General features: G+C 38.5%; 1 protein-coding gene across 1 annotated transcript in view; it reads left to right on the top strand.

The window, feature by feature from the left end:
- Positions 1-24258, top strand: part of usp22 (ubiquitin specific peptidase 22) — a 99222-nt gene that overhangs the window by 25760 nt on the left and 49204 nt on the right. The window lies entirely within an intron of this gene.

Below are 24258 nucleotides of genomic sequence, written 5' to 3'. Positions count from 1 at the left end.
TCACTGCATGGTGTTTCCTGTCAGACTGCCAGGCTTAGTCATGTTTTTGTTATGACTCTGCCTCCTCACGGACACATTTCACACCATCACAGGGCCCAAAATCTCTCTGTCAAGTTGTTCTAGAGACTAGAAAAATTAAGGAAATACTATGATAAAATTATGAGATGACATAATAATGTATGGTTAGCAGGTAGTGATGTCACATCCCGTCAGGGTTCTTTATCTCATAACTATATTATGATAACCACACATTATTACCCAGCTTTTAACGTAATATACTATATGTTCAATTTGGCAAAAAAAATACAAAAGAAAAATAGATAAACAATTTAACTGAGTTAAAATTTGTTATGTGTACTTTTTTTTCTTTTATATGATCCACAGAAATTGATTCTTTTCTGCCTGTTACAGTCGGGTTATGGTTGTCTTTAGCATTGCATGCATTAGTGACAATTAATATCTGTAATCAAGGGGTCAAGGGGCTCTGACCAATCAGAATTAAGTATCTTACAAATTTATAACTCTCAATACATTTCAATGCAAGTGTCAGTCTGACTAGGGTCATAGCTCAGTCGTTAAGGCACGGAGCCGGACCTAGTCTTGACTGCGTGCAGAAAAGGGAATCATACTTCTGGCTGAGAACACCTCACTCCTCTTCAATAGGTGGCGCTGTGTCCTTTTTTGATAAACAAAGATGAGTATGAATCGAACTAGTTTTTGTTTACCTGTTCAACAGCAATGGCTGTAATGGATGCAGCTTAAAGGGACAGTTCAGTTTTTTTGAAGTGGGGTTCGATGGTGACGAGGAAATAGGCGCTAACAGGGAGAGACCGTACCGGATTCAAAGGCTATTTTCTCTGCCTAAAAGAACTAACATCAAAAAGTAATACCACAGTTTAAGAGTACGCTACATAAAATATTCTTTAAGTGCATCAAGTCTTCGGAAATATAAACATTTATCTGGACCTAACTAACTGGTCATGTATCCTTCCGCGCAGCGCTATTGCGCTCCCCCCCCCCCCCCCCCCCCCCCCTCCTTTCAGCTGTAGGGAATGTAAACAAGCTGTGCTTCAGGCGCTGGTTGTAGCCTCATGTAAGTTTGATCAAGTATCGTAATTCTTTTGTTTGTACTCTAAGGATTGTGAGGCAGCGTGGGAAATTCAAAATGAGTGACTATGACAGCGACGATGAGGGTCCATTCACTTTGGAACCAAAAGGATACCTGTATGAACCGGAGTACACAGAAGAAGAGCTGCTACAGATGGCGACAGAAAGGAATACAGAGGAAACATCAACGGATGGAGCGCAATAGCGCTGCGCGGAAGGATACATGACCAGTTAGTTAGGTCCGGATAAATGTTTATATTCCCGAAGACTTAATGCACTTAAACTTTATTTTATGTAGCGTACTCTTAAACTGTGGTATTACTTTTTGATTTGAGTTCTTGTAGGCAGAGAAAATAGCCTTTGAATCTGGTATAGTCTCTCCCTGTTAGTGCCTATTTCCTCGTTACCAGCAATTACAGTCTGTGTCTTACTGAAGGAGAGGAGACAACTTTCTACTGTATTTAATGTCCTTAGTGGTCACATAGAGCTCATATAACCCCACTTAAAAAAAACTGAACTGTCCCTTTAAGCTCTTTTTGTTTCTTATTTGGGAAGTTGGTGTTTTTTTGTTGTATTTGAGTGCAGTGACTCTATTTATTGTGGACGCAGAGGCGTACCGCGACCTGCAATTGCTTTATTATTGAGCTATGCTCAGTTTGTTCATGGTAAGTAGTCGTGTATTTTGGCAGCCCGATCTTATGCTAACTAAGCTCATAGTCTGATTTCTTAAGCTGAATGCATCCCATGAAAGGCTCTTTAAAGCTGCCTCACATCCTTTCAAAACAAAATTGGTAAAGCAGTGTGACATTTATTTGAATGATCTGATAGTCATGATCATTTTATTGCATTTGTGCGATTACCAAACCAGGGCACTTTAAGAGTTGCCTAACATTATAAGTTTTAAAACTGTTTTTTTAATGCAAATGAATGCTGTTTCATACATGTGATTAATCCTTTTAGGATTCAAATTATGCAACAGATTGTAATTAAAAAAATAGTATTTTGACAGTTTTGAATAAGAGACATACTTTGACAAAACATCTAAACAACTTCAACAAAAAAAGGCCCAAATCATCAAAAAATCATGAAAAGGTTAATTAACAAAAACTTCCTGAGGAAAAATAAAAAGAACTAAAACCTTAGATAATTTTCGAGGATATAGAAGGGTTTGATTTTGTCACTGTACTTCATGCCACCCACCACTTACTCATCTGCACTTCATCAGGATTAGCCAGTCTCTGATGTAAAAGCAGATGAGTTGTCAATTTCCAACCTGAGACAGAAGGTTTCATAATCAGTTCAATCAAGCTGTTTCATGTAGGGGGTCCGACAAAAACATGATTGTTAAAGAAGTTATTTGACCTTGCCTATCTCTAGAACGTATTAAAAGAGACCTGACTGTGCGGCCTGCAGAGGCGTGTTGTGTCCCAGAGAGGGACAGAGATCACAGTTTTCCTTTCATCTAAATAATGGAAAAGATGATATGCCCTGTGCTGAATGCAAAAAAGGACTGTGTGTGTGTGTGTGTGTGTGTGTGTGTGTGTGTGTGTGTGTGTGTGTGTGTGTGTGTGTGTGTGTGTGTGTGTGTGTGTGTGTGTGTGTGTGTGAGTGTGTGAGTGTGTGAGTGAGAGAGAGAGAGAGAGAGAGAGTTGTGCAGCATACACAAACAGAAAGAACTCTGTTAGAAACAACAAGGTGTTAAGATGCGCACACACACACAAACACACAGGTCAGTCTGTGTTTGGCCAGCCGAGCCTGGGGAGAGAACAGCTTGTCCAGTGTGTGTGTCTGTGTCTGTGTCTGTGTCTGTGTCTTACTGTGTGTGTTAGTGAGCTAGATCTGGGAGTCCTCTCCTCTTAACCTTTTCCACTACAGGCTCTACTTTTGGTCCAGGCCGTGTTAAGCACCTGGGATAATGTTCTTCTCTTTGAATTGTGCTTTTGGTGGATCGGCCTGGGCGTGAATGTTTTATGACACTGCTCACAAGCTTATGAAAGTCAGAACTTCTCCCATTGCTTAGCTGCTTCCAGTGCTTCATTGCGTTTTATCCTGAAAGAACAGAACAGCGTGCCTTGGTCAGAGAAACTGGATTGCATTTACATTGGATTCCTCTCCCAGTTGAAATTAAAAAAAAATATCATAACTGATTAGCTCTGTTTCATCTTGTGAGAACTTAATGTACCGTTAAAAAAAAAAACAACAACCCTGCGCAGTGATGACACAAAGACTGAGGACAATCTGACCCTGATTAAGGCAGATAAACACTGAGGGATGAGGGTATAATGTTACGTTCTGTTTCCAGTTCAACTTTGTTACACCAAGGCATGACATGGTCAAATGTTTATTCCAGTGATATGTTTCTGTTTCTCTGCTCAATTCTATTTGGCTTTCTGTAAACTACATACAGTCTACATAGTCTGTGAAGGACAGGGTTATCTTTTCATTTAACGCTGTTACACTTTAAATATATGTGGACTTTGAGTCAGAATTAAAATACTGTAGCGTGCAACTAATTTGCAATAACTTTAAGTACTGAAGTCCTTTGTACCCTGGTGTAGGGCTGGGCGATTATGGTAAAAATAAGAATCCCGATTATTTTAAGTGATATTGAAATCACAATTAATATACACAATTATTCATTTATTCAAAAACTTCAGTACTGATATAAACACAACTTTAAAGAACCAGCAAGTGGCACATACAGTATTATTGATCCACATAAGTCACACACACTCGCTGTGGCTGTACATGGAATACAGAAGAGCTATGAAGCACAGGAACTTGCATACATCTACACTGTGTGGCATATTAATTGTTTTTCTTCGATTATATTGTTTTTATGATTGTCAGATGGCAAAATTAAAATCATGATTAAAATCCAATTAATTATCCAGCCCTACCCAGGTGACAGCATTTTCAGAAGTTTGGATGGAGGTAGGGTCAAATTCAAACTGGGCTACTCCTCCTTGGCTCAGTGCCAGCAGCAGCACACACCCACAGTTTCCAACCGTGACAATGTGAACACACTCATAACAACCACCTGCCACATCTTGTTTCTACGTAAGACTAGGGATGGGTACCTTTCATATTTGAAACGATACGTTACCGATGCCCGGTACCTGGCAATCGGTACCGGTACTCAACGGTACCAAGGTTTGGTACTTTTTTGTGTTTACATCATAAAAAATATCAATTTGTTTAATAATGAAATATAAAAAAAAAATCAATTTAACAAATTTATTCTTCAATATAAAACCTTGCAAAGCTGTGTTCATGTCCAGCATGGAAAATCTCCTACTCTTCCACTCTCTCACTGTCACAAGGATGCATTTAGGTACCTAAACATGGTACCTTTTGGTTTTACATGAATCAATACCCGTTACTTTTGACAGAATTTGGTCGGTACCTATAAAAATACCTAATTCGGTACCCATCCCTACGTAAGACAGACTTGAGAACCGTGCAACTGACTTGGCATGTTAGCACAAGCTAATCATGGGTATTTTACACATACCTGATTAGCAGAAAGCTAACTCAAGCAACTCTTTGTCCCGAGCTGCTCTCCAAGTGCCTGCAAGCAAGTGAAAGTTGAGCCATGCTTCACCCCCGTTTTTCTGTTTGTTTCACTTTGGTTGTTTTTCTTGCTTAGTGCTAAGTCCACTATCGAGCTATCAGGATAACTTCTTCAACTTGTTATACAACCAGAACAACGTATAGGCAAAAGTGAGGGTTTAAGGCAGACACTGACGCGCATGTATAGAAGCCCAGAAGTGACGATTGAGCAGGATTATTCCTGCAACACTTGACCTTTTATTTTTTTCTGAAAAAATCCTACAGACTGTACCTTTAAGCTTACCAACCCTGTAAGTGTGAAACTCTTTTTTACTGTAATCCCAAGGCATAAGACTGGTCCCTTCATGCAAACCCAAGGACATCACTAGAATATTCAGATTATTGGGTTGCGCCATTAAAAAAATATTATTAATAATATTCCAAGCCATCCCCACTTAAATTTGATGTAAAAATTGAAATCAAATTAAAATATTTTTCCTCGTAAAGACCAGAGCTTTTTTTTTTTTTTTTTTTTAAATTCAGGGCTACACTATGTATGACTTGGTTACTTTTTCGACTTGAATCAGTATCACTACATCTGATGCTTTTGCAATTTGGTTGACTTTTATTAAAGCAGTCCATGGGTCAAATGTCCTAAAATAAATATCAAACACCCTGTAATGTAGATACGTGTGGGGGCAGGTGTGTTCCTGTCTCCAGCTGCACTGAAAGACAACATGTCTTGGATAATTTCCAGCTGCCTCTGCTGCTGGATGAAACTCAGTGTTCAGTGCTATCTGTTTCCTGAGTATGTTCCAGCCACAGCATTGTCCCACTTTGCCCTTGTGAGAGTTAATTACAACCCGAAAATGTTGTGTTCTTGCAGGTATAAAAAGCTTTTGGAGAAGGTTATCACTCAGTGTGAGTGGGATGATAGAAATTTACAGTGCCAGAATTTCTGAGTTTTTGTACTTGATGGCCTGTACAAGAAATAAAATGAGGGTGAAAACATTAGACTGGCTTTCTGTTTGCGCGCTATAGACAGCAAAATATTTTGAAACTTCGCTGCTTATTCTATTTCTACATACATATTTTTCCCCCTAAAAAAAACATACTGCTTTTGCTTCTTTCTGTTTTCATAAATACTCCTTGGAAATTAAATTCTGCATTTAAGGTAGCATTTAGAGTACTGGTTTTAGTGCTCACATGACAAACACAGATAAAACAGTCTGTAGCCGTGACAATGCATGTCATTTGGACAACTAACATATAGTGCATAATTGTGGCCCATCATGAATCAAAGCTGCTTCATTAATGTCATGGTACATCTTGTCCGTACAGAAGTGAACACCTTTAATGTCCCCAAACAGATTGTGTATGTGCAGCATGTAAACCGATGCCTGTTATAAATAAGATCTGTGTCAATAAAACTGCCATGAAAATGAATAGAATTCAATGTAGCTACATCGGCCAAATTTGGACTGAACTATATTGAGAAAATTTCAAATGCAAAAGAAGAATGAGGATATGAATCCGTGTATAATAAGATGTTAATATACAGTATGCGTATCCATATTTTATAACTACTTTGCAATACCTACCTTAGATTAAGCTTCCTGACTGGTTCTTTCTAGCTTTTATTGGCCCACAGGAGATTAATGAGGGAAACAGGGATTGATAAATAAATTAAAACAAAACGTAACAGCCAAAAGATAGAAATAGTAAACAGGATGTTCAGTGCTCTGTTTGTAGTGCTGGATACTTGAGGCAAAACATTGGATTCCTTTTACATAAATCACAATTTGTTTTGAAGCAAAATCATTCAAATTGTTGCAAAACTTACTTTTAATTATGGTCCAATGCCCGGAAAGCTTTATTACATAATCTCAATACTAAAAAGGAAAAAAAAAAACTTTGAGTATAAAGTATGATGCTTAACAGCAGAAGAAATAACAAATAGAGCAATTTATAATGTTTAACATTATATTATATGATGCTATATATACATTATATATACATATGTGCGTAAAGTGTTGCAACTTTAATTTCAATCTAACCCCTAATGTCTATTTTTTGGTTGAAAGGACAGTCAGAACAGAAACTGGTCTAGATTAATAGATGACATGTGGTAAAAGGCTCCAGGTTAGGTCAGAACCTGCTCAGAGGACTATCCTGTACACTGGCCGTAATTTTGACCTTTACACCAAACAGAAACTAGTTGTGGTCTCACAACTGTCAACAATCAAAGCCACAGCTTGCCCTTACACTTTGCAGAATGGAAAAAGAGAAACCTTAAGATTAAAGTGATACTCCGGGATGGAACAAGTTGGGTCCTAACACAAGGTTTAGGGCAGAAATTACCCCTACAGCAGTGATTTTGTGCAGCAGAAGCCCAGAGCGCTCGCACCAAACACCCCCTCCCTGCTCCTCTGCCGGTTTCCTCTGCACTGAGACGGGGCCATATTTTACTTGACCAAAAACACAAATAAACGGACTCCCACCGAAAAAATCTGATATCTGTCTGCATTCACGCTTTATTAAGGGAATTTTCAGCGCGTTACTTTCACACAAAAACACAGCTGAATAAGGCTCTAGTTCTCATTGTGCTGTAAAACGGCGCTACCTCCCCTGCGCGGCGTGCCAGATATAAACAAAACCAGGTAGTCTGCCAGGACGAAGAGACACCAACAGTGGTGTAACATCTTGAAAACCAGCTATCTTTCTACTGCTGTCTTTAATGCATTTACTCTTCTGTTTCTGAAATTTTCCTGCTAATGGAAACCATGAATGGTAAGAGAATACAGCACTTTTCTTGTCTTCTGTCTGCCTCCCAAGTTTAAGTGCCTTCCACGTAACACATCATCTTGAAATGCACACATTCATATGCAGATTGCAGAATCTGCTGCATAAAGTGCCAGGATTCTAATTAGAAGTAACCTTGAACCAATCACTCTTAGTCATACCAAAATAATCATGCCGTCAGAATTGATTCAGGAGTCACAGTCCTGCACTTGGACACTTGAATATGTAATTTACAAGCACTGATTAGGGGCCATTCTGCGTATTAGTTGAACTTATCAGACAATGAATTAGAGCATTTCCTTAGAGATAGATACAGGGCAGTCTTTAATTGCTGTGCAACCTTGCCTGTCAGTGTACAGACAGTCCCTGAAAATATATTGCACTCAGGGTCAGAGACACACACAGTAAGTACTGTGAGAGCAGAGCTACGAAGGATACTTACAGTAGTATACAGTACTGTTTGTAGTGATACATTATGCCTGCAAGACTCACAAATGAAGGGTACAGAATGTACACAAGCTGATCTCCCCAGAGATATAGTGTCACATACACAGTATGTATTACATGTGTGGTAGCTGCTCAAAGTTAGACTGTTTTCCTCATGGTCAGTGGGAAGGCTACCTGATTTAATGGCACAATATAACAGTGGGGGCTGTATTGCTCTAAGTTATGTAACCTTTTTTTCTCATTGTCACTAAGCAAGAAAACAACATCTCCGACTCTACTTTATCTCCAAAGGTGGCAAAAGAAAATCCATGAAATTGAAGCCGTCACATCAAATACAAAAGCTGTCAATCTCTCTGCATGTAATCCTCCAACGTGCTTTTTCTCCCTGTTTCTAAGCAACTAAAAACCACCTGTTGCCACTGTGACACAAAAATGCTGAGTGAAGCCCCTGCCATCTCCTCCCTGGTTTGATTACACAACACCAGACATGTTATAATGGAGTAACAGATGTCATTTTACCACACAGTTTGAGAGCAGTGTCTGGAGTGGATGTGGGAGGCCAACTCCAGCCCCGTTTGTACTGTGTGTGTTTAATATTCTTGATGATAACGCCAACCATATGTCTCTGCATACATACTGCATATAAAGGTGTCAACAGGTTGGCCACACTCAACACAGTTAGGGAACAGCGCTGGTTAATTCAAATTTCACCATCTGTCGGTAGCTGTGTGCGTACGTCGCTGGTAACAAAAGAGAAACATTGTGTTATTATGCAAAATATGTGGTGCCAATCAGTTTTTGTAAATGTAAGAGCCAAAAACTGTATTTAAAAAGGGCATCATAACAGGTCCTCAAAACTGAAACCAAAAGATTTAGAGACCCCTCCACTGACTGGCTCATAAAGCTGTCTCATATCAGATGGGTCCAAATCTCCAAAACCCACAACGATTATCCTTTTACAGGTGTTTGGGGAAGTTTTTGGGGGGCTGGTTGAGGGGTTAACCCTTTAGACTCACTGTCTCTTTTAGACATCATGATAATATCCATTTTCTATGATATTAAGGGTTTCATAGCTTTATGGTAAATCAGCCACTTTCTACATTCTGCAGAGAGGATAGAAAGAGATAATGAGATAAATTAAATAATGCAGCTGTCTGTGTTTGCAATTGATGCATTCTAGCCTCAAGGCTAACTGAGCTAGCATACCAACAAAACATAACAAACAAACCATAGACTGTATGAAATATGGATGTCGTCTCCCTGACATCATGCAGTCTGTTTCTGAAAGGAAAATGAAGCAAATTGGGAATCCCGGCCATATTGGAAGTGGCAAGGGTTTTGCGCACAGCTACAGGGCGCCCGTCAGTCATGTGACCTGAGCTGTGCCTCTGATTGGGCAAGCTCAGGATCTCAATATCTTCTGAATCGCCAAGTTAGAAAAATATTCACTCCCCCATACAGTGTGTACGGATAGTAAACTTAGCAATTCAGACAGGGGATGATTTCTGAGCCAAGCTGTAAATAGATTAATTTCTGCTGTGAAAACAGCTTTTTTTGGCTTGGTGTTTATGTGACTTCAGGTACTTCCAGAGCCAGCCTCAAGTGGACACTCAAGGAACAGCAGATTTTAGCACTTCCGCTTTGTCTCATATTCTTAGACCAGAAGTTGCCACTCAAAATAAACAAAATATAAAATAAATGAACAAATAGACAAACAAAAACAATACACAAGCAGCCTCAACTTTCTAAAAGGAACAGAAAATTGTGTTTTTATTTTGAAATACATACCAGAGCTTGTACCCACTATAAGTGCACCCTCATACCAGTGCTTTTGCCTAACTAGTAAGTCATACAGTTGAATCGTCCACCATCTGACCTGTGGTGGATTTCACAATCCAAACATTGCCACCCGTAACAGACCCAAGTTTTGTTTATGCAAACTACAGGTAATGTCAGTGCCGATACTACCTGCCCTACCAAATGGCCTCTAAAAACACAGCTCCCAATACCAAAATGTGTTGGTCTCTTTTGTTTATATCAACTTCCTTTGAAAAAACAACAGCTGGTATAAAATATTTTAAGGTTAGTATTGGTGAACACACTGAAGTTACTTTGTATACAGAACAAGCCTGCAGTATGAATTATTTCATTATTCTGATTTTATGTTGCATGTGTTCAAGATTCTTCAGAAGACTATTAGTTCAAATTTCCCTTTCTGTGTGTGATGCTGTGTGAATATTCAATGATTGCAGATTTGAAAACTCCCGTGGATTGGGTTTGACCTCAGGTAGCCAGGCTCCTTAAGGTTACGAGAGACAGACTGAACAGGATGGTTCATCAAGGATGTTGATCACTATCGTGCTCCAAAAACACAGTTGGTCAAAAAAGGATATGAAGGATAGTGTAAAGCTGCCATGACGCAGAGAGAAACTGAGATGAGTAATGGGTTCAACTGAGAGCTCGGGTACCTAGGTTCAGGATTTGCATTAATAGATTAGGTCCATATGGACATGTTTGTGTGTGTGTGTGTGTGTGTGTGTGTGTGTGTGTGTGTGTGTGTGTGTGTGTGTGTGTGTGTGTGTGTGTGTGTGTGTGTGTGTGTGCGTGTGTGGGGGGGGGTGTAGTCGGTCTGTCTGTGTGCATCTGTCTACCCTTCCATCCTCTGAAATATTACTGAACATAAGGTTTATCTCTGGCATCATGGTAAACCCTGAGCCACTAATGCACTCTGAGAAGCCAGGACAAATTATACATAATTAGCTAGGTGCAGCAGCTAGGCTAACCAGGGTTGACCCAGCCTGTCATTCTGGAAGCACGGTATGTGCTCCTACTCCTGGAAATCACTGCGTCCAGGACCCTGGACCCAGTTGGACAGATTGTCGGACATAGCCTTGTGTTCCCTTATGTTATTACGTAGTGTGATGGACTTACATACATTGCAACTGGACACATCAGGAACGGGAACACGGGGGGGGAATTCTATTTTTGTCCTTTTCGTGTTAGATGTTGGATGGTTATATCCTCCGTTTAAATCTATCCAAGTACCCAGGGTCTCTCCTCCATGCCCACCTTCTGTATCCCTGAGCACGCTTTGGTGTGTTCATGTGTGCTTTTGCTTGTGTTTACACTGAGTTGACCTTGCATTTATCGCTGTGCTCAGTGATGCATGTACCAGCAGAGGGGCAGAGATACAAATGGCCCAAGATGACCTTGGGTCACTTACTCCTCTCTGTTTCTTCTTTAGTATCCATGCAACCCTTGAGAGTTCTTGTGTGTGTGTGTGAGTGTGTGCTACAATGAGGAGGATACAAGACATAACCTTGACAAACTTTAGAGTTTAAGAGACCACTGGTCGCAATAATAAATGATCTTCAATGCAAAATTGCCTGGATTAGAGCTCTTTCTCTTTCTTTTTTTAAACTGCAGAAGATCTATGTGCACACTGTAAGACTTTTGCGTGGAAATACTATATCTAAACATTAAACTTAAATCTTTGTCACATATTTACTGTGAAATCAGGGTTGCTGCTACTTTAAAGGGGACATATCATGCTTGTTTCTCCTTTTCACTATGCCAGACTAGGATGCCTGTAAAGCATTTCTGCCCTCAGTACAAGTCATTTAGTTCCTTCATTGCCCCATAATAGCGTTCTCAATATCCTCAGTTTAGGCCATTCTGAAGATCTCGTTGAAACGCTCCGTTTGGGGAATGACCTCCAGTAACCTCGCAACGTCACAGCCCTTTGTGCTCTGATTGGTCTGTTCTATCAGAGGGGCGGAGGGGGTAGAGCCAGGGGGCGGTTTTTGCAGCACGGCAGTATTTACAAAATCACCACATTGAATGGAGCAGACCGAGCGAGTTTGCTGTTTGCCAAAACTTCACCGTAAGGCATTGATAGCAGTAATAAAATGGCAGAGTGTAGGATACGTCCTTTTGTATTGGACCCTGAGTCAGACCTGGACGGTTCTGCTGCTCAGGAGGAAGAAAATCCACCTCGACACAGATCATCTCAGGACGCTTCAGTGTGGTGAGTCAAACCGGTACTGTAACATGTATAATTTATACGTTTATACTCGGCTCTTGGTGGGTGAATCCTCGGCGGTTGTGTGACTAACTGACATCACAGAGGAGGAGCTGCTTTATCAGATTACTCCAATAAAAAGAAAGGATCCTCGTGTTGTCACGACGTTTGAAATCTCGCGGCCATCTGGCAATGATCTATTTTCAGAGGCATCAAATCTCGTTCTAGGATATCAGAAAAAAATACAATATCTCTTTTTTTTAAAATTCAGGGGGTGGAAGGTCTTGTTTTCAAATTTATTATATTATATTATATGTAAGTATTAAATCAGGCATCAGCATATGTCCCCTTTAAGAATCAAATGGCAACCTGCAGTTTTGGCACCAGAAACCGCACATACTGATTCCAAAATGCCACCTTATTTGAATTTGCAACATTAATAAACATGCTAACAGCCTTTTCTCTATATGAAAGTCAGCACACAGGGCAACAGGGCTAATAATTTTTCTGGCTCAGTTATTTTGTTATCCTTTAAATTATTTTTTGCATAGTTAGGGGTATGGCAGACTTGACTGACAGGCCAGTGCACTGTAGCTAAAGGCAACAACACCATTTTTTCCCCCTCTTGATGGGCAAATTGACTGTTTGGGTTGTATTAGTATATTTTAAATATGGTCACTGCCAATGACAGGCTCAAAAACTCAGCTTCAGGAAGAAATGGGTGACATCACTGATGGCCAGATGTCAGCACCAGATATTCACATCAATGGGTCAACTCACAGTGGATCTGCTTTGCTGCGGCAGGTCGCAGCAAAATCCCAACAATCCTAGCTCTGAGTCTTGCACACAAACTACCTAAAAAGAGCCAGTTACTTTCAAAATAAAACAAACTATGCCAAAAACAGATCATATTTAGCTTGACTAGAAAAACAAACTGACAGAATGAGCGCAGCCAGGCCAGGATCCCTCTCATTACAGCCCAACATGAATGAAGAGAGGCTCATCAATGAAGTGGAAAGTGCAGGAACTCCTGGGTCTCGTGACTCCAGCTGTCTGGCAGCTCTGCAAGGTGCTGGACTGAACAGGCAGCTGGTGTGAGTTAACATCCACAGTCAACACCCAAAGGTGCAGAGCTTGACCAGACACGCATCTGGTGTATTCCTGGCATGTGACTACATTCGTGTGAAATTTATTCTATGTACAGTCTATGAAATTAAGTGCTACAGTATAAGACTGGAACCCCTAGAAGGCCATGGCCAGGTACAATCATTTATTTGGGAACACGTTTCAAACAGAAGACAAGCAGATGTGAAGTCTCTTCCTAATCGTTTATTTTGTTAGATTTGAATTTAAGTTGACATTTACTTGATAAATATCCATAAAATACAGGAAGTGGCATGTGCCCCCCCTCAGCTGACTTCCATTACTCACTGTGCTGTGAGCTGTTTAAACATCAGCTCCTTACTATAAATAGAAAACTGTTGCCCTTCCATGTTCCACAGACTGTTAATGAGCACATGTGCTTATTTTGTACAGTACAGTATTTCACCTCCCTGTCACTGCTTACAATCACAGCTTTTCATTTGTCTGTCATAAAGATTTTTTGTCTCAAGGATTTCTTTTTAGCCATTCAGTGAGTTATGAGCATGGCATTGAGTCTCTTTTTTAAACTATGGGGATCATCCAAGGGCATAATATGAATCTGATAGGGTTCCTTGGTAGAAAGAATAAGAATTTAAACACGGGTTTCACTTACTGGAGCACTTCAACCAAGAGGACACTAGAGAATAAACAAACAGCATGCCTAATGACATTTAGCAGAAACCTAGGATGGAGTAAAGCCTGGTAATGCTGCCCTACCAGGAGACCTCACTATAGGTGGTACGAAGGGAAATCTGATGGTAAAGAAGGCTGGCTGTGATCCACAGGGGACACACTTTTCTGAGTGTGAATTAATTAGCCTCAGCAAATGAGAGACAAGGATTTTTATCAGCTCAGCTTGTGGCTGTTACTACAAAAAAATTGATGGAAGTTAAACAGATTTTTCTGACGCAGTTGTATATTTTGTATGATCAGAGAAGTTCCTGTATGGAGGTTTTTGTTTGTGTGCACCCCCTTGGATAGGTGTGACTATTTAGTGTATCTGTTGATTTTGTCTTGCCCAGCTTTATTTTGCAGTCAAGGCTTTTACCTTATTGTTAAAGCAGCGTGTTGTTAATCACCTCAAATGCTACACTGTAAAAAACTAAAATCTTCTCAAGTGATTTTGTTTTATTTTCAGTAGAAAATGTCTTTTTATACTTAATATGAGCCACATTCACCTGACTAGTCCATGAAAAATATCTTATTTCAAGTTATTTAAAGACAAAAATGAGGTCGGATTTGCTTGTAACAAGTTAAATAATCTGCCAATGGAACAAGAGAAAAGTTACTTGTATTAAGACATTATTCTAGTTTCAAGCTAATTTTTGAGCAATTCTTTCTTGATTGAATGTGAGTTTTTTTTTTACTTGTTGCAAGCAATTCAGACCTCATTTTTTGTCTTTCAGCAACTTGAATCAAGACTTTTTTCTGGACTGATAAGTTTAATGTGGCTGAGATCAAATGTAATAAGGTTGTAGTGTCTCACTGCAAGAAAGTTCCTGGTTCAAATCCAAGGCTGGGCAGGTGCCTTTCTGTGTTGAGTTTACATGTTTGTGGGTTACCTCCAGGTACTCTGGTGTCCCAGATGGATGAAGGGATGGATGAATGAAAGGCCTAACAGGTGCTCATTTGTGATTTAAAAAGGACTCAGATGCTGCTTCTGACCCACATAAACCATCAAAGATGCATGTACCTTATTTGTGTTTTATAAACACATCAAAAATAGTTATGTCAGACTGAGTATGTCACAAAAGCAGCACAGAGTAACCTGAATTTGATAGTCTTCATTAGTGCAGCAGTCCAGTCAAGCGGTGATCATAAAGCAGCACAGTAATCAGGAGTCTACAGAAAACACTTTTTTAAATATTCACATGTAACGTTTGTACTTATAAGGAGAATTATCGAAGAGTGCCCTGACAGGTCAAAAAGGGGCTTAAGAAATCAAACTTGTATACAGAAGCTTTCACAATCATCTGAACTAATTACTTATCGGTTATTTGACTAAAAAGCATGAAGAGACTGGAAAAATATGGGGTCACTTTAGTGTCAGGATTATGTTTGTTGAATAACAACCCTTGCTCCGGTGTGAGAACATATGAAGTCTCTATTTTTTTTTTTTTTTAATTTTACCATTTACCTAACCTGTCTGAGTGTTTGTCCTGCTCTGTCTTCATCTAAACCTCATTTCACCTGTAGCCTCTTATTCCAAGATCACAAGTGTTGACTCATTGTTGTTTCCTTTTTTTCCTGTGTTTCATTTTAATGCCATGTACGAATCTAGACTATAAGACTGGCTTCTGTATAGGTCTGTGCTGTAGACTGTATACTTAATGGACGTAGGGATGGGTTCCGAATTAGGTACTCTTATAGGTGCCAACTGAATTCTGTACCAATTCATGTGAAATCAAAAGGTACCATGTTTGGCTACCTAAATGCATCTTTGTGACTGTGAGGGAGGGGAAGGGTAGTAGATTTTCCATGCTGGACATGAACACAGCATTGCAAGGTTACATATTGAAGAATAAATGTGTTAAATTAAAATATATATATTTTATTATTTTAAATTTTTTTTATTTTTCTACCACATAAACACAAAAAAGTACAAAAAACTGATACTGTTGAGTACCAATACTGATTGCCAGGTATCGGGTATCGGTACCGTATTGTCTCAAATGTGAAAGGTACCCATCCCTAAATGGACATAGTCTCCCTGACGTCACCCATCTGCTTCCAAAACAGATTTTTGAAGCAAATTGGCTACCACAGCCATATTGGAAGTGACTAGGGCTTCGAGTATAGCTATAGGGCGCCCTTCAGTCACTTGAGTTGAGGTGCGCCTCTGATTGTGCGAGCTTACAATCTTGATATCCTATTAACTGCAGCGTTTGATAACAAATTCACACCCAGTACAATGTGTACCAACAGTGAAATTAATGATTCAGACGGGAGTTTTTTTGGAACCAGGCTGTAAAAAGGTTAATTTAAGCTGTGAAAACTGTGTTTTTTGGCCTGGTGTCTATGTGGCTTCTGTGACTTCCGGAGCCAGCCTCAAGTGGACACTCAAGAAACAGCAGACTTTAGCACTTCAGCATTGTCTCATGTTCTTGGTCTGGAGGTTGCCGATTTATATTTATGCATTAAAAGTAGCTTTATGTCAGAAATGACACCATCCAAATCTTGCACAGTGAAGGCCGATTTCCTCAACGTAGGCCTTTATTGCCAATTATGTCTACACAAAACGGTAGTTTTTTGGTGCATGCCTCACAATATGTACAGCCGAAATTATATCGATATATACCCATAAGCCTTGACATTATGGCAGCATGTGCAACCTGACACAATCCAGTAGATAGTGCTCGATAGCCATTGTCAGAGTCCATTGAGAGCTGTAATGTGTCCAACTTGATTGCCACTGTACCAGCACAGGGAACATGCCTGTGCATGCTTTCTGTTCAATTATTGAAAAGGAACTTGCAAATATGCCCTATTAGCTAAATGGTAGGAATGTCCGCTCTGACCACTGAACGCCATCATGGAGATTGGCTTCACACTGAGTCAGAATGGGTACTGGTTACACAGCTAGGATGTAAACAAAAACAAAGAAAATGGGCTGGACAGGTCATGTGTGTGTTGTGGTTGTGTACCTGCTGGTTTGAGCTGCAAGCACATGTAGGGAAAAAAAGGCTTTGAAGTAAACTTAAGCATCTAAAACAAATATTTCTGTTTAATCTTAATTAATTAAACTTTAATTTACTTTTTAGAGCCAATGAGGTTATCAGTGGGGCTGACACTTTTTTCTTTTACAGGAGGGTTTATGTAATTATTATCAGGGGTTGTTGCACAGAGGATGTAAATTTATTAACACCTAGCGGGTGTTTCAGCAGTGATTGCGTGATTGTGTGTGTTTACATGGTAGAGAGTGTGAGGCAGAGTCAGAAATATCAACCTCTGCCAGGAGACTTGCTTACCTATCTTTGTTATTCTCCCCCCCAGCTTTCTTCATTTTCTCTCTGCATGAAGCTTTTAGAGTTACGTAAACACTGTTGTGAGGGCAGCTTACTGACGTCTAAGGTTGGGCATTTGTAAGATCACTGGATGGTAGTCACATTTACCCACTCCACTGCTTGCTGAAGGAGCACAGGTCGGGACTTAACCATTACCTCTGAGACAAGTCTGCAGAATGCCTCATGGAAAACAGAAAAGCACCGACTGCCAATTTTCCCCAAAGTGCTTTTCACTGTGCTCCTTTGTCTACGGACTTAAAAGAAAACAAATTTCCTAACCTCAATTCAGAACAACACGCTGGACATCCATCATTCACTGTTTTGTTGCATAATCTGTCTTAGCTCACCTTGTTTGACTTTTACATTTATTTGAACATTTGCACAGAAACATATGAAAAACTGGGTTTGAAGAACATGTTTTCCTGAAATTTTACAGGACTTGGAAAAAGCAACTGCTCTCAGTTTAAAATCTCCAATTGCAAAGAGCATATTGCTGTATAAGATACTTATGACATCCCAGTAGCCACACTTATTTGCATTCAAAACAAAGAAACAAACCCAGAGTTGGCCCAGAGTCTCATGCACACTGTCGCGAAGACGTGGCTTTAACAAGGAGTGTGTTTGTTTTGAAAATAAATAGGGATTGGATTGAGACAAATTTTGTTTGAAACGTGACATTTTACTAGATACGATGTGCCGAGATAAGGTATTTATCAACAGTTAGGTAGCGCTGTTGTTTGAAACATGACATCAAGCAAACTTTGTAAGTCTTTACCAAAGTTTGATACCCGGCTATACGTAGCGCTACTGGCAGCCCGTTGCTCTCAGACATTATGTCCTGCCAGTCATCTACCAAGCAGAGCAAACGTAACCTCACTCTTCATTTTATTGATAGACTCTCAAGTTTGAACAGACCGGTGCAGAATAACTGCTGCATGTGGGTTGTAATGAACATGAGCACAAACACTTAAGCCCCTGTGTTAGCCTCTAACTCCATGTTTTAGCCTTTAGCTTGCACTCTATCACTCTCGCGTTTCGCTTTCTTCTAGCCCTCTGGCCCTTTTCTGTCTGACAGGCTTCAGTGTCTAGCAAAATGAATCAAATAAATTATTTTCAGCAGAGAAAAATACAGATCTATCTTCTGAATTCTAAACTTTGTCAGCTGGTGTGGTGTTTTCATAGAGACTTGGACATGGCATAAATCAATCCGATCCTGAAAATAAGAACATTTTGTTCATTTTAAAAGGTTTGTTCAATTTTATAACCATTATTTTTAAAAAAAATAAATGTAAAAAGTGCTTAATAAAATTGATAAATTTAATTTTAAACAAGATATTTTAGGATTGATTTCTTTATTGTAAATATGAGTAATTTGTATTTTAGAAAATATGCTTATTTGATACTTGATGTGTGGGTTAATGTGATAATTTCTTTCTATTTGTTTGTTTTTGTGCCATAAAAGGATCTTGTGTTTACTTCTTGCATAAATTGGTCTAATGTACATAAAAACTGAACTGGCAAACTACCATTTAAAATATTTTCAACTGGACAAAAAAGTCAAAATAAAATAATAAAAATAAATAAATAAATAAAAATAAAAATATAATAATAATAATAATAATAATAATAATAATAATAATTATTATTATTATTATTATTATTATTATTATTATTATTATTATTATTATTATTATTATTATTATTATTATTATTATTAATATTATTATTATTATTGTTATTGTTATTATTATTATGTTTATGTTTATTATTATGTTTATTATGTTTTTTTTTTTTAACTAACTATGATAAAGGTGAATATGTCATTGTGTTCACACTTGTACATTAGGGTTGTGCAGGGCTGATGTTATAGGGGATAGATAGAATAAACTGATAATGAGGAGGAGATAGACAGGAGACTGGGTTGGAAATAGGCATAAAAGAAGGCAGCGGGTTTAACTGTTATAATTATGGCTGTCTTTCCCGGAGCAATTAGAGTGAACTGTGTTACCAGTGAGGCTGGGCTGGCTGGCAGTTTTCAGAACTGTCTTGTCCTGTTTGTTTTTGGAGGTGAGAATGTATATTGATTAGACCGACATGCCCCTGTGAGGTGAGTTCAGGTCCTCAGGTCTACATAATCAAGTATGTTTATCTGTATGTTCACTGTGTTTCTATCCATTATGAAAATAACCACCTGTTCAGAGGAACTGCAGTTCAGAAAAGTCAGGCAAGGAAAACCCTCAGAACCTTCACCTGTTCGGTTTATGTGGGGTCATCAACAACAGACATTTCTTTTTTGAAAACTAATTTGAAGAAATGAAATCTGAAAAGCGCTCTGCTGATAGGTCTCTTGGAGTTCCAAAACTATTATCCCAAAACACTAAAGTAACAGTCAGTGTTCTAGTTATGTTTTATGTTGTGCTTGTGTTGTTTTTAAGAAGAAACAGCAATTCAGAAAAACACATAAACAACCGTTTTGACATGATATTTTATCAACTATTTCATCATATACACCAAACAGGGGGTCTGACATCAGGCTGCATGTCACTGATAATGACACAGCTGACAGATTGCTGGTTTATCAAAACATGCAGGTGGCTGGAAGACGAAATGTGAACTGAGGCCAGAATTCTGATTGGCTTAGAAACCTGAAGCCTTTGTATTGGAAAAACGCAGGCCCATGCTTCATTCAACAGTTTCTCTACAAAAGCTCCGAGTCTCACGCCATGTGAGGGCAAACAAGTTCAGACAGCAAGGTTTCTTTCATTTTCTTTCTTTTTTATCTTAAGCAGAAAATTTAAATCTCACTGAATTAAAGTTAAAAGTTCTGCACAGGGAAAAATGGGTCACTTCGTGGAATTATCACCATATCTCTTCTCAGAAGTCTCGTCTCTTGATTCTCCCAATGAACACAGACCGGATGTCGAGATGACATAGGCACATACATTTACTACACTTTTCCCCTAGGTTTGTACCAAGCTGGTAGATTTGGTTTTAATCAAATGCTTTGTACTTGGTTGAATGTAGGCAAACTGGGGCATGTAAACAAATTACACGGACACAAAAACAACTCATTTGTTGGAGTTTTGTAACCTGTCATTTTATGAGGTCAGAGATTTTGAAAGTGAAAGCACAACAAAGAAATCCATACAAATGCTTCTTTTAACCCGATCTGGTATTTTTTATGAAATAAGAGCACATACTGTACATTTCCAGCCATCGGTGGTTACAAAACTCTGACAGGGTTGCTGGTTTTGGTTAAGTGTTTAAATTACATGCCCCAGGTACAGAAGCTGTAGCCTGTGCACAAAAGCTCAGTCATGTACATAGAATCTGGCACTTCACTTTCTCCATACTTTGTTATTTTATTTGTTCCAAAATGAGTATTCATAGCCTTTGCTCAATACTTTGTTGATTCACTTTTGGCAACAATATATATATATATATATATATATATATATATATATATATATATATATATATATATATATATATATATATATATATATATATATATATATATTTGACAATGATTAAGTCCAGAGACAAAGCAGCCTTTTACCAGGAGATTTTAGAGCATTTAATGCTTCTCTCTGCAGACAAGCCTAATAAAGATGGTCATTTTATCTTCCAGCAGGACTTGGCACCTCAGCAGTGCCACAGGCCGACCGCCTCCATGCCACATCCCATTGATGCAGTGGAGCCCCAACCAAATATTGAGTGCATATAAATGAATTTTTTAGAGGGCCAGCATTTCTGTAATTGGAAATCACTTTTTTGTCTTATGTAATACTACTTTTTTTTTGGAAGTGTTTGTTGTTTTTCATTAACAACTTTGATAAATGAATACTTAAAATATTGTAACTCCGAGTTAATGAATCTATATAATACATGAGTTTCACTTTTTGAATTGAGCGACCAAAATAAATCAATTCTTTCTCAGTTTATTAAGATGCACCTATATATGCTGCGCACTATGGCATATTAGATGTACTGTCACCAGTTTAGTCTCTTTATGTAATCATGAATCTTAATTTGATTTTCATATTAGCTTAGAAGCATTGTGTCCCACCATTTGGCACAGCACCTTTTTATCCAGTCATTTTGTCCTCTTTGCTAATCGATGAAAGCAAACATTGCTGGGAAGGAAATTATACTAATGCGTATGATTGGCCGGAGCTTGAGTGGGCTGCAACTGGTGTGTTGACTCTGCTTGAGGGCCACGTTGCCAGGACAGTGCTTGTGTCGAGGTCTGACTATGTAACGGAACAGGCAGCAGACAGGCTGGGACACAAACACAGCTCAAAACTGGAGACGAGAATAGACATGGATAGAGTGATAACGTGCCAGGTAGACAAATTATACTGGACTGGATGTTTGTGGTTTAGCCATGATGTGACCCTGGGCTGGTTCACAGAGAGGCAAGTATGTGTTTGTGTTTGTATAAAAGGAAGAGAACTCAAGGTTCGACAGAAATCACAAAGAAATGTTGCTGAAACCACAAAGATCAATAAAGAAAAAAATTAAATTTATTAATATATATTTCCTTTTTTCTGTTTAATATACACATGGAATAAAATATTTCTTACTTATTCTTATAAAACAGTTTTGAAAATTATGTCTATTAATTACATAGTGTGTAATTTATTTTGATTAATACTAATACTACTACTAATAATAATACTGAAACTAATAATAATAACAATAATAATAATTAGAATATTATTATTAGTATTATTTTACTATTAGTAATAACAACAACAACAACAATAATAATAATAATAATAATGATAATAATAATAATACTTTATATATCAATGTTTTCCAACCAAAGGCTATACTCCTTGTTGCAGCTAAGCTGGTTCAACTCCTTGCCATTGCCTCTTTCTGCATGTCTTTGCCCACTCTAGTTCCCACATTTCCACTTCAGCTGTCTTTTTTACAGCTTCCATGGTGATAGCTATACATGTAATCTAAACCAAGAGGACCATACTGATGGCAACCACATCCTACTTAAACAGCAGCGTACTCAATGCTGAAAAAACATACGTCCCCCTCCCTCTATATTGTTTTCTTGAAGGTAGTGTTATGATAGTACCTCGCTGAACAAACCATTCTGCACGTGTCCTGTAATACTCATCACTGGGAACACACTGGCTTAATTTCTGACCAATGGTCAAGGGTGTCGGGCTGGTCTGCTCCAGCTGGGTTACACAAACCCACAGCTCAAGCCTTGAACAACCAGGCTTAAGTACACCTATCTGATTTCATTCCCAATGCCCCATCCAGGGCAATAAAAAGGTCATCAGTGTTAGCAAGTTTTAGGTTTCACATGTGATAGAGGCAAAGATTTATGACTACACTTGACCTGTTGTGGATATTGTGTAAAATACATCACTTTTTAAAATTCATGCACTGTAAGACCCTGGAGTGAGGAGAAAAGTAAGTGGAGCAATGAATAATTTAAGTATCAACCTTCTGAACCTGTGTTGCTCCAGTCATGAATCCAGTTATGATGCAGCTTGGAAAGTCAGGCAGACATTACTCAATAACAACAAATGAATTTTAAAATGTCAATAAAATAGCAAGAGGTATATTTAACTATGAGCTAAGATAATCTTAGGTCAGATTGATGCGTTTCTTGACCCATTAATTTTTATGGTAGTAAAATATTCAATGGTCTGAACACACTTGTTTGCATCATCTTTTTATTTTTAACTGTGCCTTTTAGAGACAACACACACTCACACATACACACGCAAAGAAATCAAAGTATAAACATGTCAAAACAAAGGATAATAGGATTTAGACATTTTGCCTCTACAGCTTTTGAAATGTCGCAAGCATTAAAGTCACAGTGATGAGGAAAAGTACCTGCCTACGACACCAGTACTGACACTTTGAGATGAGTAACACTGATTTTCTCCTCACGAAGGTGTTTTCTCTCCAAACACTGATTCAGGGGTGAGAACATATATAAAAGGTGTAAAGGTGGCAAAGTGGATAAGCAGAGTTTGAGTCACAAATGGTGGCTCTATCTTTAGCCTATCTTTGGGGCACTTCAATTAACACATATGAGAAAGTCAATACGGACTGGATCTGATGGCTTCTAGGCACCAGCAGCAGTGCCACTGTGTTTTTCTTTTTTTTAAATTATTATTTGTGACGTTTACAAAGCTTTTCTTTTACTTGCATTCACAATACTCTGCTGTTTTGTCTCGAACAGGGATGATTCTCCCAGGAGACTTTAAGATTGTAAACTGTTTTTTTTTTCTTAATCTTCATCAGGAATTGTATTCACTCTTACCTTCTGTCTGTGATGATGGTCTGTTTGTGTTTTTTTTATGTAAATGTAATTGCACTACAACAAAAGTCATCACTCTTAAACGATTTGTGATTTAATCCTAATCAAATTTGCCACACTTCTATAAATCCTTCCTGTGTTTATCACTTTTGAGAGCATTATTTGCTGTTTCAAATGACTAAATAGCTCATACAACCGTGAATAATACAAAAAGTAAATAACTTGAGATTGATAAACAGAAATTGAAAACAAGAAAAATATATCCACTCACAGCAAAAATAACAGAGGACAACGACAACAAATAAGGTTGATTAGAATTTTTCATAATTGAAAACAAACCTCTGCAGCATGATGCCCTGAAACAAGCAAATTAACTGCACAAGGATGACACACAAGTCAAGCATGTGGGGAAAAGTAGCAGTCAAACCCTGCTCATCCTTTAAACATGCCCTCTGTTCTTGTGTGTGCCGCTGCGCCACCCCGCCGTCTCAGTGTCTCATCTCCCATCTGCTTTCTCCTGAAACAGTGTGTGTTTTCTGATCCTTGGAAACTGAGGAAAAAGACGAATCTCACAGACAGTATCACTGTAACTTCTGGTGAACTCAAAACAATCTGTTTTGATACAAGTATACACTGTAGATAAATTTCACACATGCAAAATCAAAGTGTTAGACGCTTTAAAAAATCAACACATTACTGGTGACCATGTGCAACTTGTGCGTGATATTTTACATCATTAAGTGTTTATTTGGGGCAAAAAAAATGTGTATGAAGCTTTCTAATCAAGCTCGTATTTTCTCTATTCTCTGGTAATGAGGGATGGACAGAGCTGACGCACAAATACAGCCATAGTAACATTATAATTTCGGGTCTTGCTCCAG

This window comes from Halichoeres trimaculatus, unplaced genomic scaffold (assembly GCF_033239565.1).
Source record: "Halichoeres trimaculatus isolate MK-OKI-2021-1 unplaced genomic scaffold, fHalTri1.1 fHalTri1_scaffold_20, whole genome shotgun sequence".
NCBI lineage: Eukaryota > Metazoa > Chordata > Actinopteri > Labriformes > Labridae > Halichoeres > Halichoeres trimaculatus.
Note: the sequence above shows the minus strand (reverse complement) of the source record. Positions and strands in the feature narration are given on the sequence as shown.